Source organism: Rhipicephalus sanguineus, chromosome 10 (genome assembly GCF_013339695.2).
Source record: "Rhipicephalus sanguineus isolate Rsan-2018 chromosome 10, BIME_Rsan_1.4, whole genome shotgun sequence".
Taxonomy (NCBI): Eukaryota; Metazoa; Arthropoda; class Arachnida; order Ixodida; family Ixodidae; genus Rhipicephalus; species Rhipicephalus sanguineus.
In genome coordinates this window covers 103,942,701-103,956,100 of record NC_051185.1, presented here as the reverse complement: position 1 = coordinate 103,956,100, position 13,400 = coordinate 103,942,701, and positions in this window count along the sequence as shown.

Sequence of the window (13,400 nt, the reverse complement as noted above, 5' to 3'; positions counted from 1 at the left end):
TGGCGTCTTTCGTTAAGCAGCTGGCGTCTTTTTCGTTTTGCTTTAGAAACATCTGGCGTTCTTTCGTTTTGCTTTTACAAAACATCTGGCGTCTTTCGTTGGTTTATTTCATCAATCAACGGCGTTTTGAACAAAATTTTTATTGTTTAATCACGCACAGGAGAAATCTCACCAGGCACTACCTTGGAGGTAAACAATGGCTGCTAATGGGGAATGAGAGACAGAAGTCGGCTTTTAGCTAACACTTACACTTCTACTTCTACTAACGTTTCCTACTGGAACATGCCAATGGCTGCTAATGGGGAATGAGCGACAGAAGAATTCGGCTTTTAGTTAACGCGCACGCTGCGAATTTTTTATTGTTCAACAACGCACAGGAAAAATCTCCCACCGGCACCACCTTGGAGGTCAAAGCGTAAGACTGGTTACGCACTACTACTACTACTACGACTACGAGGGACGAACGGGTGCCGCCTTAAGGAGCTTCGCCCCTAAAACAGAAAACGAAAGGGTGCAGCTTCTCTTTTATCCAACTGGTGCTAAGACCCACACTCGGGTCATTGTTGGAGCACTTGCGCGTTTACCCTTCGGTCCTGTTTGTATAAACATCATATGTACTCTTGTAGAGTTCACATCTACCACAAGGTTCATTTTGCGCGATATATATGTATATGGGCACGCATAAATACACTCGGTGTAAGTTGTGCATTGTGTCACACATTGTGCATTTTGTCGCCTTCATTATTAGTGGCACAAGCCCATAGTGACACTTTTGTTTCTATTCCAGCACATCCGGTCGAGCACCTGCTTCCGGTTTTGCAAATATCGTAAATCGTCTTCGATAAACTGAAATATATATATCTGGTTCTAGCTAAGCGTGAAATTGGGTACATATTACACCGGAGCAAATCTTTACTTAAATGATAATGGACTGTCGAAATAATTAGTGATAAATAGTTTATTGCGTTTATTGAAGTAGTGTCAGCAGCTGGGTTCGTTGCTGGACCTGGCGCAGGATATCTCTACCACGCGCTTCTTTCAACGTGGCCTTTGAGATCCCCTTCGGCAGAGAGCGAAAGCACTAAGTTCACCCAAAGAATACACCTGGGCGCACAAACGCCGACGCACGAGTGACACTACAGGTATTTAGTTCGAGGATTAGACTCGTCTCGAGAATTTCTTCCTCTGAGGAGGACCATTAAAAAATGTTGACCAATTTACAGCCTCTAGGTAACAGTTTTAAATCTGTAGATGAAGACTTTAACAGCCTCCAACGCTACCTTTTTATTTCCATGCCTCAGTGCGTCCGCGGAGTGATCTGTAAATACCCTGTGTTTGCTCGCAGAGATAGGCATGTCTACGACCCGTGCAAAAATGTATGTAGGCAGTCTATCCACTGTCTAAAAATGGGTTCAGACACTCTATAGACTGTATAAATATACTGTATAAATAGACTGTATAAAATGTATAACGTCTAAACTGGAGCTAGTACCTCTTGCCTCTCGACGTCGCATCTCACGCCCATGCCTCTATCACAGATTCTTTCATACCATACCTCGTGACAGCCAGTTGATTCAACAGACTCATCGTACATCTCGAATAGGCCACATGAACGCAGTAATCCACCCCGAACCCGCACCACTACGTTCCATCAGTCATTCTTCGTCCGAACCTGCCCGAGACTGGAATGGCCTTCCCGGAGATGTCGCACTCGTCCGTGACGCAGCGTGCTTCCGATCTGCTACCGAACTCTTAGTCCTAACATATGAACTGCTCTGTTTTTGGACTTACCTTTGTAATAGATTTTTTTTTCTCCTTCCTTTCAAATTCTCATCATTGCCGTCTTTGTATATTGCATTTTCCGTTTGTTGTTTTTTGTTACTATTGTATTTTTTCCCTTTTTTTCTATCTTTTGTTCTACTTTTTGATGCCCACCCCTCATGTAATGTCCCCGGGACCCTTGAGGTATAAATAAATAAATAAATAAATAAATAAATATATTATATTTTAAAGGGAGGGGCCAGGGAGGGGGGGCAGCCCCCTTAATCATCTGAGGGGCACCATATCAGTCTCTCACCATTACTCATTCTGGCGCGTTCCACCATTCTTTAAAGTGAAATGTTAGGGTTATTAAGGCGATAAGTTTTTGTACAATAATGGCGGACGAGGACCACTGTTCTTGCATTCCAAGAGCTGTGTACTGACCATCTCTACCCTCGGAGTGCCGAGGACCAAAGGCTGGCCGTTGTGGGAAGCAATTCATTGCTTAATTTTGATGTTTGTAACCACTGCGAAGCTTGTTTGTTTCAAAGTCGCCGAGCGGGTGTTGGGAGGGGGGGAAGGTTGCGGTGAGACTTCGTCCCCCCTAAATGGGAACCCTGGGCACGCCTATGCTCGCAGATGTAAATACAATTGAAAAACTGCTTAAAAACAAAGCTTCAATAAGTATGTGGTAAAATGTAGGAAATGTGTGTCAGCATCTCCAACTGAATCTGTAACTTTCATTACAAATGCTCATGGTGATGAGCCCGCTCGAATTTTTCCTTCTCAAATAACTACACTATGAATGTTCGCAGCATACAATAATCGGTTACAAACTCAGAATAAATACAAGCTCCGTCCCCGGAACTACAGCGCGCCCTCTGTGCAAGTGGGTCCAGGTATGTGACCTCCGTTGCTGACATAAGTGCATTCCTTGGCATATGTAAACACTACGCATGACAAACATGGACGTGCTTCTTATTTAGAGTATTACGCGTACCCGAGAAGTGATGTAGGAATTCCTTGTGAAGTTAGCCAGGAAGTTCAAGTTTTTCTACAGAGAACAATGGAGATGAACATGCGTCTGAATGGAAAAATCCCTGGCCTCAAGTACGCGTGAGGTGTTGGACATCATTGAAAATCAGCAAATGCAGTTGGACCGGGCGTATGTGGAAATTGTCTCTGCAAGAGACAGCGACGGCTTAGGGTGGTGCTTACGTATATTTCAAGGTTTCAAGTAAGGAGCTTAGAAAAAAAAAATGCTTTCGTTTCAACATTTCCTATTTGAACAAAGAAGCAAATTCTAGGCTATTTACCGAAAATTTGTTTCCGCACAATTTGTAGAGCTTCTTTTGGGAATAAAACAGGGGCATTATTTCAAATCAGTTGGGATTCCTGTATTTCAACTGTAGCGTAAAAATATAGCTCGAAGATGGCTTCACCGCATGGCAATACAATGAAAGCCAATACAAAAAATGGCTGAACATGGACGAGTGTGGCATACTAGCGACAAGAAGCACAACAATGATGAGTACAGTCGTCAGCGGTCATTTTGGTACAAATGCTCATAACGGCTATACTCGCCAGCGGGAGGGAATACGTTCAACCTGCTTGGTTGGAACTGACTACGGACAGTCGTCATCGTCCTCGATGGGTCAAATCCAACACAAGAAAATGCTCAATGCTGTAGGCAAATAAAGGTTTCCCACTTTGGTTACGGCAGAAGGGAACCCGTCATATTGCATACTTTTTTATCCGAGTACGCCCTTATATATAGAGTATAATATATATATATATATATATATATATATATATATATATATATATATATTATATAGTATATATATATATATATATTATATATATAATATATATATATAGTAGGCTCTACACATGCGTAAGTACGTCATTTTGCTTCTACGATTTCTTCAGTAGTGCGCATTTTGCTCTACGTCATGACACGAGTGTTGTATATGTAGGGTGAGCAATCCTGGCAGGTTATACAATGGCAAGCCAGAGACCTTCAAAATATTTTCGTTCACGCACATTTTTCAAGTTCCTGGCATGCTCCCTTGAGCTGCCCCCCACGGTGGTCCTAGTGGTTAGGCGCTCGACTGCTGACCGAAGGTCGCGGGATCAAATCCCGGCAGCGGCGGCTGAATTTTCGACGGAGGCGAAAATGTTTGAGGCCCGTGTAAGTAGATTAGGTGCACGTTAAAGAACCCCAGGTGGTCGCAATTTCCGAGCCCTCCACTACGGCGTCTCTCATAATCATATCGTGGTTTTGGGACGTTAAACCCCAGTATTATTAATATCCCTTGAACTATCGCTGAAGCATCTCTACTTTTGGCCAACATACACTTTTCAGCACTTTAAAGGAATTTCGCACGCTGAACTAACGTTGAAGCATCTCTCCTTTTGGCCAACATACACTTTTCAGCACTTTAAAGGAATTTTTCACGCTGAACTATCGTTGAAGCATCTCTCCTTTTGGCCAACATACACTTTCCCGCAATTTAAAGGAATTTCGCACGCTGAACTATCGTTGAAGCATCTCTCCATTTGGCCAACATACACTTTTCCGCAATTTAAAGGAATTTCGCACGCTGAACTATCGTTGAAGCATCTGTCCTTTTGGCCAACATACACTTTTCAGCATTTTAAAGGAATTTTTCACGCTGAACTATCGTTGAAGCATCTCTCCTTTTGGCCAACATACACTTTTCCGCAATTTAAAGGAATTTCGCACGCTGAAACTATCGCTGAAGCATCTCTCCTTTTGGCCAACATACACTTTTCAGCACTTTAAAGGAATTTTTCACGCTGAACTATCGTTGAAGCATCTCTCCTTTTGGCCAACATACACTTTCCCGCAATTTAAAGGAATTTCGCACGCTGAACTATCGTTGAAGCATCTCTCCATTTGGCCAACATACACTTTTCCGCAATTTAAAGGAATTTCGCACGCTGAACTATCGTTGAAGCATCTCTCCTTTTGGCCAACATACACTTTTTTTCCGCAATTTTAAGGAATTTCGCACGCTGAACTATCGTTGAAGCATCTGTCCTTTTGGCCAACATACACTTTTTTTCCGCAATTAAAGGAATTTCACACGCTGAACTATCGTTGAAGCATCTCTCCTTTTGGCCAACGTACCCTTTTCCGCACTTTAAAGGAATTTCGCACGCTGAACTATCGTTGAAGCATCTCTCCTTTTGGTCAACGTACCCTTTTCCACACTTTAAAGGATTTCGCACGCCACCCCTTCTGCGCATTCAAAAAAGGGCCGCCTATGCTTTCTGCCGCAGGAATTCTGAATCCCTGCCTGCGGGTCGGTCATTCCAACACTTCGACCCGAGACTGCACCTGTTATGCTGATACGACTGGCGTCATACCGCTTACCCAACTCTTTCAGGTTGCGTGAAAGCTTGTGCAAATAGAGAGAGAGAGAAAGAGCGAGGCAAAAACATGGTCGATCCCTCCATCATAAGAGTCCATTACAACGAAAGTGAACCGTGTGTTCACATAAGTATAGTTGACTGTTTACTGTACATTGATGTATGAGAGCTGCTTGCTCAATGCCTGTTAGTATTTAGCAGCATTAGCACCGCTTCATCTGGACACACCAACGTGGACGCTTAGTGACACATTTCCATCCCGACGACTAACGCCAAAAGTCATGATTTAGTTCATGTGGTACATGAAGTTGTTAACATACCTTGAACACAGCATATGCTGAATCCCGCGGAAAGATGGCATCAACAAGCACAACACTGGTGCTCGATATACACTCATTCAAAGCGTCGTCATTTGAGTGTGAAACGCCAAAGTCGGCGCTCCCCAGGAATTGGGTAACCTACGCGTGTGCTCGTAATGCACAGCGCTTCAGGAACGCAAGAAACTGAGTTCTTAGCTTGAGCCGAGAACACGTGAAGGCGTCCCGATTTCAACTGGCGTGTCTGAAAGCGCAAACTATTGAAGCGCTTACTATCGGCGATAGTTGGTGTCGTGATGCCGTAGTTAACTTTACCGATCCCAGACTGCGACACCGCCCCTGCGGACCAAGGTAACCGTGAAATGGAGGAGGTGTACGAGAGACAAGGCGCCTTTCTGACTCTCATGCATCCGTTGGTAGGACAGTGGTGAGCGCACTGACATCAATCGTCGCGGACCGAGAGGTTGCTGGTTCGACTCGCTGGTCATCCAGATCAAACGAAACAATTTAGGTTTTTTATACAAAAAGGATAACTGCGCTACCTGACACACACGTAACACGATAGACGCACAAAGGCGGAGAATTGCAACTGACCTCAATTTCAAACATTCCTCATTAAGAACACTTCGCAGAAATCATCAGCGAGCATGCGCTTTTTCGGAGAGGTATCATAACAAAAATCACGCCATATCCACGGAATGAATGATATAATGGGCGAAGCTCGACAGGGGGAGATCATCGGTAAAACCGTAACCCTCCCGCGAAAGTTCGCCCATTACATCATAAGAAAGACGTGAGACTGTGTGCGTATGTACAAATCAACTTTTATTTTGTTCTTTTATTTTTGCGTCCACTGTCTACAGCCACCTGCTCCATCCGGCGACTTGCTGCGAAAGAGGAAGCGCGTCAAGAGCGATTGCCTTTTATTGCGTCAGTCACGTGCGAGTGACGTCACCATGACTCACTCACACTAGCGCCACCTGCTTATGAGTCATACAACTAGGTGGTTACGAACCGGTCACAGAGGAAGGACAGACCCACGACGTAGTAAAGAAGAAAGAACACCACACAGGCGAACACGCACGAGAGTGTCACTCGTCAATGTCTTCTACTACTGCATACCAGAACTGCATACTAGCTCGTGAGAAGCGCGCGTTTTGGTATGCGGTAGAAGAAGACGACGACGTTGACGAGTGGTTACAAACCGGTCACAAGAGGACAGACCCACGGCTTAAGGGGCTTCGCGCCTAAAAAACCTTAGCAACCATAAGACGCCATCTTAACAACACTCATGAATAAATAATCTCTGTGCTATGTAAGAACACCGATGACTCATTGACGCATTCATTTCCCTTATTCGTAAAGTGGAATGCTTCACAAATTTTCCTTGTCTATTACCTCGGCAGCGGCTCAATATCTTAACATCTTCAGCATCGTCTCGCACTTGCACTCGGAGCAGTAGGTGGGTAGGTGCCCGCTTGTATTGTTTTTTTACTGACAATTCATGTTTACGCGTGCGCACGTTCACGCATCTTCCGGTCTGTCCTGCATAACTTTTCCACATGACAAGGAAATTTCATAGACCACGCCAACATTGCACTCTATATGAATTTGTGTGCTTTTTACCGCACCCTTGTGCCCTGTTTTGGCGGTCGCCTACGCGCGCGCACAACCCTGCAAGCTTCTTAGGAGCCGAAAACACGACTTCAACTCCATGACGCTTGCCAACCTTCTTTAAGTGGTGCGACGTTTTGGGCATAGGGCACAGCTACACATATCTTATCGACCGTCGTCCTTTGAGAAGGAACATTCGAGTTTTCGGCCTTGATTTTTTCAGCGTCGCCTCCGCTACTGCAGTTAGCACATATGCGGGAAACCAGCCTCTTGCAACCTAAGCATCCGTGCTGCACGGCTTTGCCGTACAGAGTGTATGCAAGAATTCTTCAAGGCCGAGATGACACACTGGGACGCTGTGGCCCACTTCACTGTTTTCGAATGACTGGAATTAGAGGGCAACAATTTCTTTTGTGACCTCGGATTATATTTCCAGCAGACATGGTTGTCAAAGAAGGTTACAGCAATGTCTAAAAATGAACTTCTTCATCTTTAGTTAGTTCGTGAGTGAATGATAACTCTTTGCCATGGCGCTGAAAAATGAAGTACAGTACGGTTCATTGTTAGACGGAACACGCGAGCGCGTGGTTGACAGCCCGCTCGGCGCTCACTAGCGGCGAGATTGTAAATGCGGCGCATGCGCATACGCTTTTAAGAGAGGCGCGCGCCCGGCGTCGTCTGCTACTTCTCGGCCCTGCGCAGGCAATTCCAGGAAAGCGCAAGAATCGGTTCTCTTTCTTCGGGGTGGCGATTAATCTAGCCGCCAATCTGCATTAACAGGCAGAAAGACAAATCCGCCTTTCTTTATTGATGCACTCTCTCGCAATGTTTAACGGGACTGGTTTCTCGGCTCGTTGAAGAATCGTGCGCAGAAACTCCTAAGATCAACAGTTTTTACAAGGGTATTCTGTTAGAACAACACCTGCGTAGAATGTAATAATGCGTACACAGAACGATACCTGAAGGTAAAATTGTAGGAGACATCTCGTTGATTATACTTTTTGCGACAGAGGATATATGGGGCCAGAACTTAGCCACAAGACTTGAAAGATGCAAAGCTGGCGTGTTGGTGCACGTCCATACTCTATTAAATAAAAAAAATTGAACTTGTGCAAGAAAAACAGCACCGAGGACTTGCGCAAGCCAGTTATACATTTTTCACACACTGCTACAGCAAGTGGCCACTACTTACAACAGACAAGGCAATTGAAGCATGATGCAGCGAACATATATACTAAGCTTGCCATTCCGACAATAAAATAACTTCCTATTCAACAAGCGGATGGCAGAGTTGTTATCACTTGCTTGTAACTTCGAAAACAAAAGTGGTAAGGATCAGCGCACGCGAAGCGCTGGCGTATAGAAGTAGCAGACGACCGGGCACGCACCACCGTAATGAATATGTACGCATGCGCTGCATTTACAGATCTCGCCAGCAGTTAGCGCTCCGCGGACAGCCGGCCACGCGCTCGCGTCTTCCCTCTAAGAGTGGACCGTACTGCACATCCGCAATGGCGCCGTCATAACCGGAAGTGTCACGCTTTTTTAGAAGCACAAGGAAATCGTCATAATAACGATACACACACAAAACCTGGTCATGATCGAGCCCTTCGTTGACCGCTCTGTCAAAACCTGATAAAAAATATTGCACAGCAAAGGGGCAACGCAGAACTCAATGCAGATGCCGTACGTCTGCATATAGTAACTGTCTTCAAACTGTGCCATTTCAAACACAGCCGGTGTGGCCGTAGACAAGTTTTCAGTGCTAGTGTTTTAGTTTTAGCTCTTAAGTATATCTTTGAGTGGTACGTTGCAGCGCCAGGGATTTCCATCACCGCGAGATCCATTCCGGTTGCGCGTTGGGTAAATCTCGCGGCAACTCGTGGGCGATCTCGTACGGGTTGGAGGTATCAGTCTCTTGTGCGCCGGGGACCATATTAGTTATTTGGGTTCATCTGCTTTGGATAGTTCATTGCTATTAACGAGGATTCTGAGAGCTTGTTGCGAAATCCATCGTTGGGTGAAATTTCTGGTAGCTACTTGTGCGTCGGTCAGTGGTGTAGCGGCTATGGTGCTGGGCTACTGACCCGAAGGTCGCAGGCTGGATCACGGCCGCGGTGGTCGCATTTTGATCGAGGTGACATACTAAAGGCCAGTGTGTTTTTGCGATGTCAGAGTGCGTTAAAGAACGCCAGATGGTCCAATTTTCGGGAGCTCGTCACTACGGCGCGCCCCAAAATCATATCGTGGTTTTGGCACGCAAAATCCCAGATATTAATATTGTGAGCTGACTATATTGTTATTGTGAGTCGCTCAGTGTGAATTTGTATTATCCTCCTTAATAAACGGAAATACACAATAAATAAATAAACAAACAAATAAATAAATAATAAATAAATAATAAATATCACGAGTGGAATGCTTGGACCTAGTTCCAGCCTAAGCATGGGTTTGCCCTTAATTGCACTGTCCACAAAATTGGCCTACGGTCGCCTTCAGTATTCATTTTCCGCGAGGAGGACCCCCTAAAATAACTTTGACAAACAGTACAGAACAAAACCATCGCTGTGTAATCTCTAAATAAACAGTTTAGGAGCCTCCAATGCTGTCTTTCTATTATATGCCTCAAAGAGTTCGGTTAGTGATTGGTAAATGCACTGTGTTTGCTCATAGATGCAAACAAAGGGTAGAGCAACTGAACGACTAAGTTTCGCTCAAACAAGAGGGTAATTTATAGGAAGGATGTGTACGTATGGCCAACTGAAACTGTGATAATCAGCAGCCACGCGCGTGGTTGTGCACGCGCTCGAATTTCCTTATCGAACAGTTACACTCTTAGAAACGAAAGGATGACATATTCGCTAACTCAATACTAACCACTTACTTATCATAAAAAGCACCAATATATTATTAACGGAATTAGTATAATGAATGTTAGTGAAACTCGCTGCTTGGTAGTAAGTGAATAGTGCTAACTCCAATGGTTAGTCCGCTACTAAGTTATTAGTAACCGCACGACCAACTTAGTAACCCTACCAACTCCAACGGACTACAATTAGATAACTAAAGGCTTACGCCTACTCTGTTAAATGCGAAGCGATTCTTAGCGAAGCTTTGTCATTTTGAGCGTTTCTATCTACGTATCGATCTATCTATCTATCTAGCCGCCTACGTCTGGGTGTTCTCATGATCGCTTCCTTAACTTGGTGTAGACAAAAATTGGCATGGGAGGGTAAGAAGATTTGACGAATATGACTTTCTGGTCATGACATGAATAACGTGAAAATTTTGTCGCGTACGTCGTCAAACTAGTGCGATCGACACCAGCCGTCTTTCTTTTGTTCTCTTGAGGTCGCGCGCTCTCCGCTTGTGTTCGCCGCCCAAAGGCGAAACGTGTTGCTGTTGTACTACAACGTCAACACGTTATGTCACATGGCGTTGCAGGTTTTAGGAGCTGGCTCGCCAGGTTCTTAAGCTGGGGCGAAGTCCCGCGCCGCTAGCTTGGCTCAGCGCACGCTCGCGCGAAAGTGAAGTATTCGTCCTCTTGTTCTTCGAGCGGCGTGACGATGATATTAACAGAGACAAAACCACATATAGCATAGCCATCTGTAGCATGCGGCGCTCGCTCATCTCCGGCGCGTGATCTAGTTTGATAGGAGACCACTAGAGGGCCACAACTGCGCGCTTCCTCTCTCTTTCGACAGTCTTCAGTCAGCCGCCTTCAGTCTTCAGTCAGCCGCCCCTTGACGCCGTACTGGCCGCTGCCGTGCATCAAACGCCTAATGCTCATGAAGGGTTGATGAACATGCACACAGTTTACAATGATATACACATTGATGAAGTGTATGTACAAGAAATAGATAAAAGCGTCTGATTCTCCATTGTCGACACTTGCAGACGCAACGCTCCTAATGTTCTTTTCCTTTGAAAACTGCCCTCGAGACGCGCACGACAGTGGCCCTAAAAATAGCTGTCCGACGCTCGCCTGATAGTTCAACAAAATTGTAAATTAATAAAACATTGTGTACATATAACAACGTGTGTCAGGTCTTCATATGATGGTAGATGACTTGTAGGGACGATTAAAGGGACCCTAAAACGGTTTTGAAGATTTTGTACGAACACGTAGACCGGTAGAGCCAGTCGTAAGGATCATTTACAGACCGATTTGCGCTAAGTGCGTAAACTGTGTAATTTATTACAAGGCTTTAAAGCTGCTAATCGCCACCGATCACAGCGGCTCAGCTGTGATCCCCGCCACTTCCAGTGCGTGTCGCACTGGAAGCGCGACGTCACGCAGGCGGCTGATCTGATTGGATATGTCTAGTCCACGTCACTGAACATCCTGTGGCAACGAGCGTCGTCTGCCTGTGTTACAACGTGCTCCGTGTTGACGTGAGCTGAGCGACATTGTTTATCTCGAGGTTTCTTTTCTTGGACAAAATGAATTGCCCTAGCCTGTTGTGTACCACATATCTAGCAAGTGGTGACTTGAAGCTGCGACATCGTGCAATGTTTGTGAGGCATCTGGCAAACGGAATCCTTTCAGCTCGTCGCTCTCGCTATCTGTTCAACGCCACGATCCACATCTCTGCGGCTGTAACATCTCTGCGGCTGTAAGTGCGGCACAACCAGTCACAGTGCTGATGACTGCAGTCATGACGAGGTCCTCTGTGCAAACTGCGACAGTAGTCACCCCGCATACTTCAGAGCGTGCCCCACCTGGAAGAAAGAAAAAGAAATAATTATTGTAAAAGTTAAGGAAATATCACATTCAAGGTATCTTTCGCCGAAGAGGCAACGAAGGGCCGCACCACAAAGGCAGTTGCCCAGACCACACCTTGCGTGGCGATGCTAACGTCACTAGCCCCTACGGTGGGAGCAGCCAACGCTACCCTGCCCACATACAACCTGTCCACACCAGAGGCCTCCACAAGCTCTGGCAGCAGCCAGGGCAATCACGAGGCTAAGGGCGTCTTATCGACCTCCAGCTAGGTGGGGCTAAGACTTCGTCGACCGAGGCGAAGTCTAAGCGACGCACAGATCGCTCTGTGGAGCGGTCGTCCAGCGCCTCGCAACAACTATGGACACCAGTTCAAGCCAAGCGGCCGAGGAAGCGCTGAAGGAGCGGCAAGCATCTCTCGACCGCTCCAGAAAGGACCAAACACTAATTACCCATTTAACGCTAATGGCACGCAGAGCTCGGAGGTGCTTCAGTATGTGTAGTATCACCCTCGAGATTGCCCGAGGCGTGAGCTTTGAAGCAATGCTGCTACATTTTCCTTCAGGCGCGCTAAAAAGTGGCCCATTTCTGTACCTACTGACGATGTGGAACGCCGAGTGAACGATGCGTCGAACGCCACTGCGCGGCAGGAGACGCGTAGGGGTCACTCCACGCACCGCAGTTTTAAAGAAGTCATAGTTCCGCAAAACCGAAGCAATGAATGCGATAACAACATATTACAAAGTCGCAAGAAGAACACCAAGCAGCTCGATCCTTGCAGCACGCCCATCAACCGCAAACGACTCACGAAAAGTACACGCACAGGATGACCACGAACAAACAACGGTAACAGCTCGACACTTGCAGCGCGCTGCGCTGCTCAAACACAAAGAACGACGCTCGAAAGAACGCACATGTATGCACAGTACGACCGCGTACTAATAATGTCACAGTTATTTATTCGTGTTCGAGCGGCGCGCTACGAGCCAACACTCTTAGGTATTTTTTTGTGCGACAGGAGACGCGGAGCGGCGACTCCACTGCGGCGCGTGGAGTGGCCCCCGCGTTTCCTGCCGCGCGGTCGCGTTCGCCGCATTACTTACCAGAAGTTCCACATCGCGTGTGGGTACAGAAATATTCCACTTTTTAGTGCACGTCTCAAGGGCAGCTTTCAAACAGAAGCAAAATCTATCAATAAAAAAAGTGGGGAATCTGCACTGAAATAACACGTTCAAAGCGCTTTACAGCAAAAATCGACCGACAATATTACGTTGTTGCCCTCTCAAGACGCATTTCTAACACACATTAGATTAAATAAAACTGTTTCACGCGAAGTGACTTAATAATGTTGACCTATTTATTTTATTTTATTTAGAAATACTGCTGTCTCAGTTATTGAGACATAGCAGGAGTGGATACAGATGTTCAACACAATGAAGAAAAAAAAATACAATTTAACAAAATACATGATTTCGCAACTCTTTTTCAAATTGCTGAGCATCGAGTCTGCGCAGAGACCCATCAAGCTCATTCCATAGATCCACGGTCCGCGGAAAAAAGGAAAACTTAAAACAATCAAGACTAGC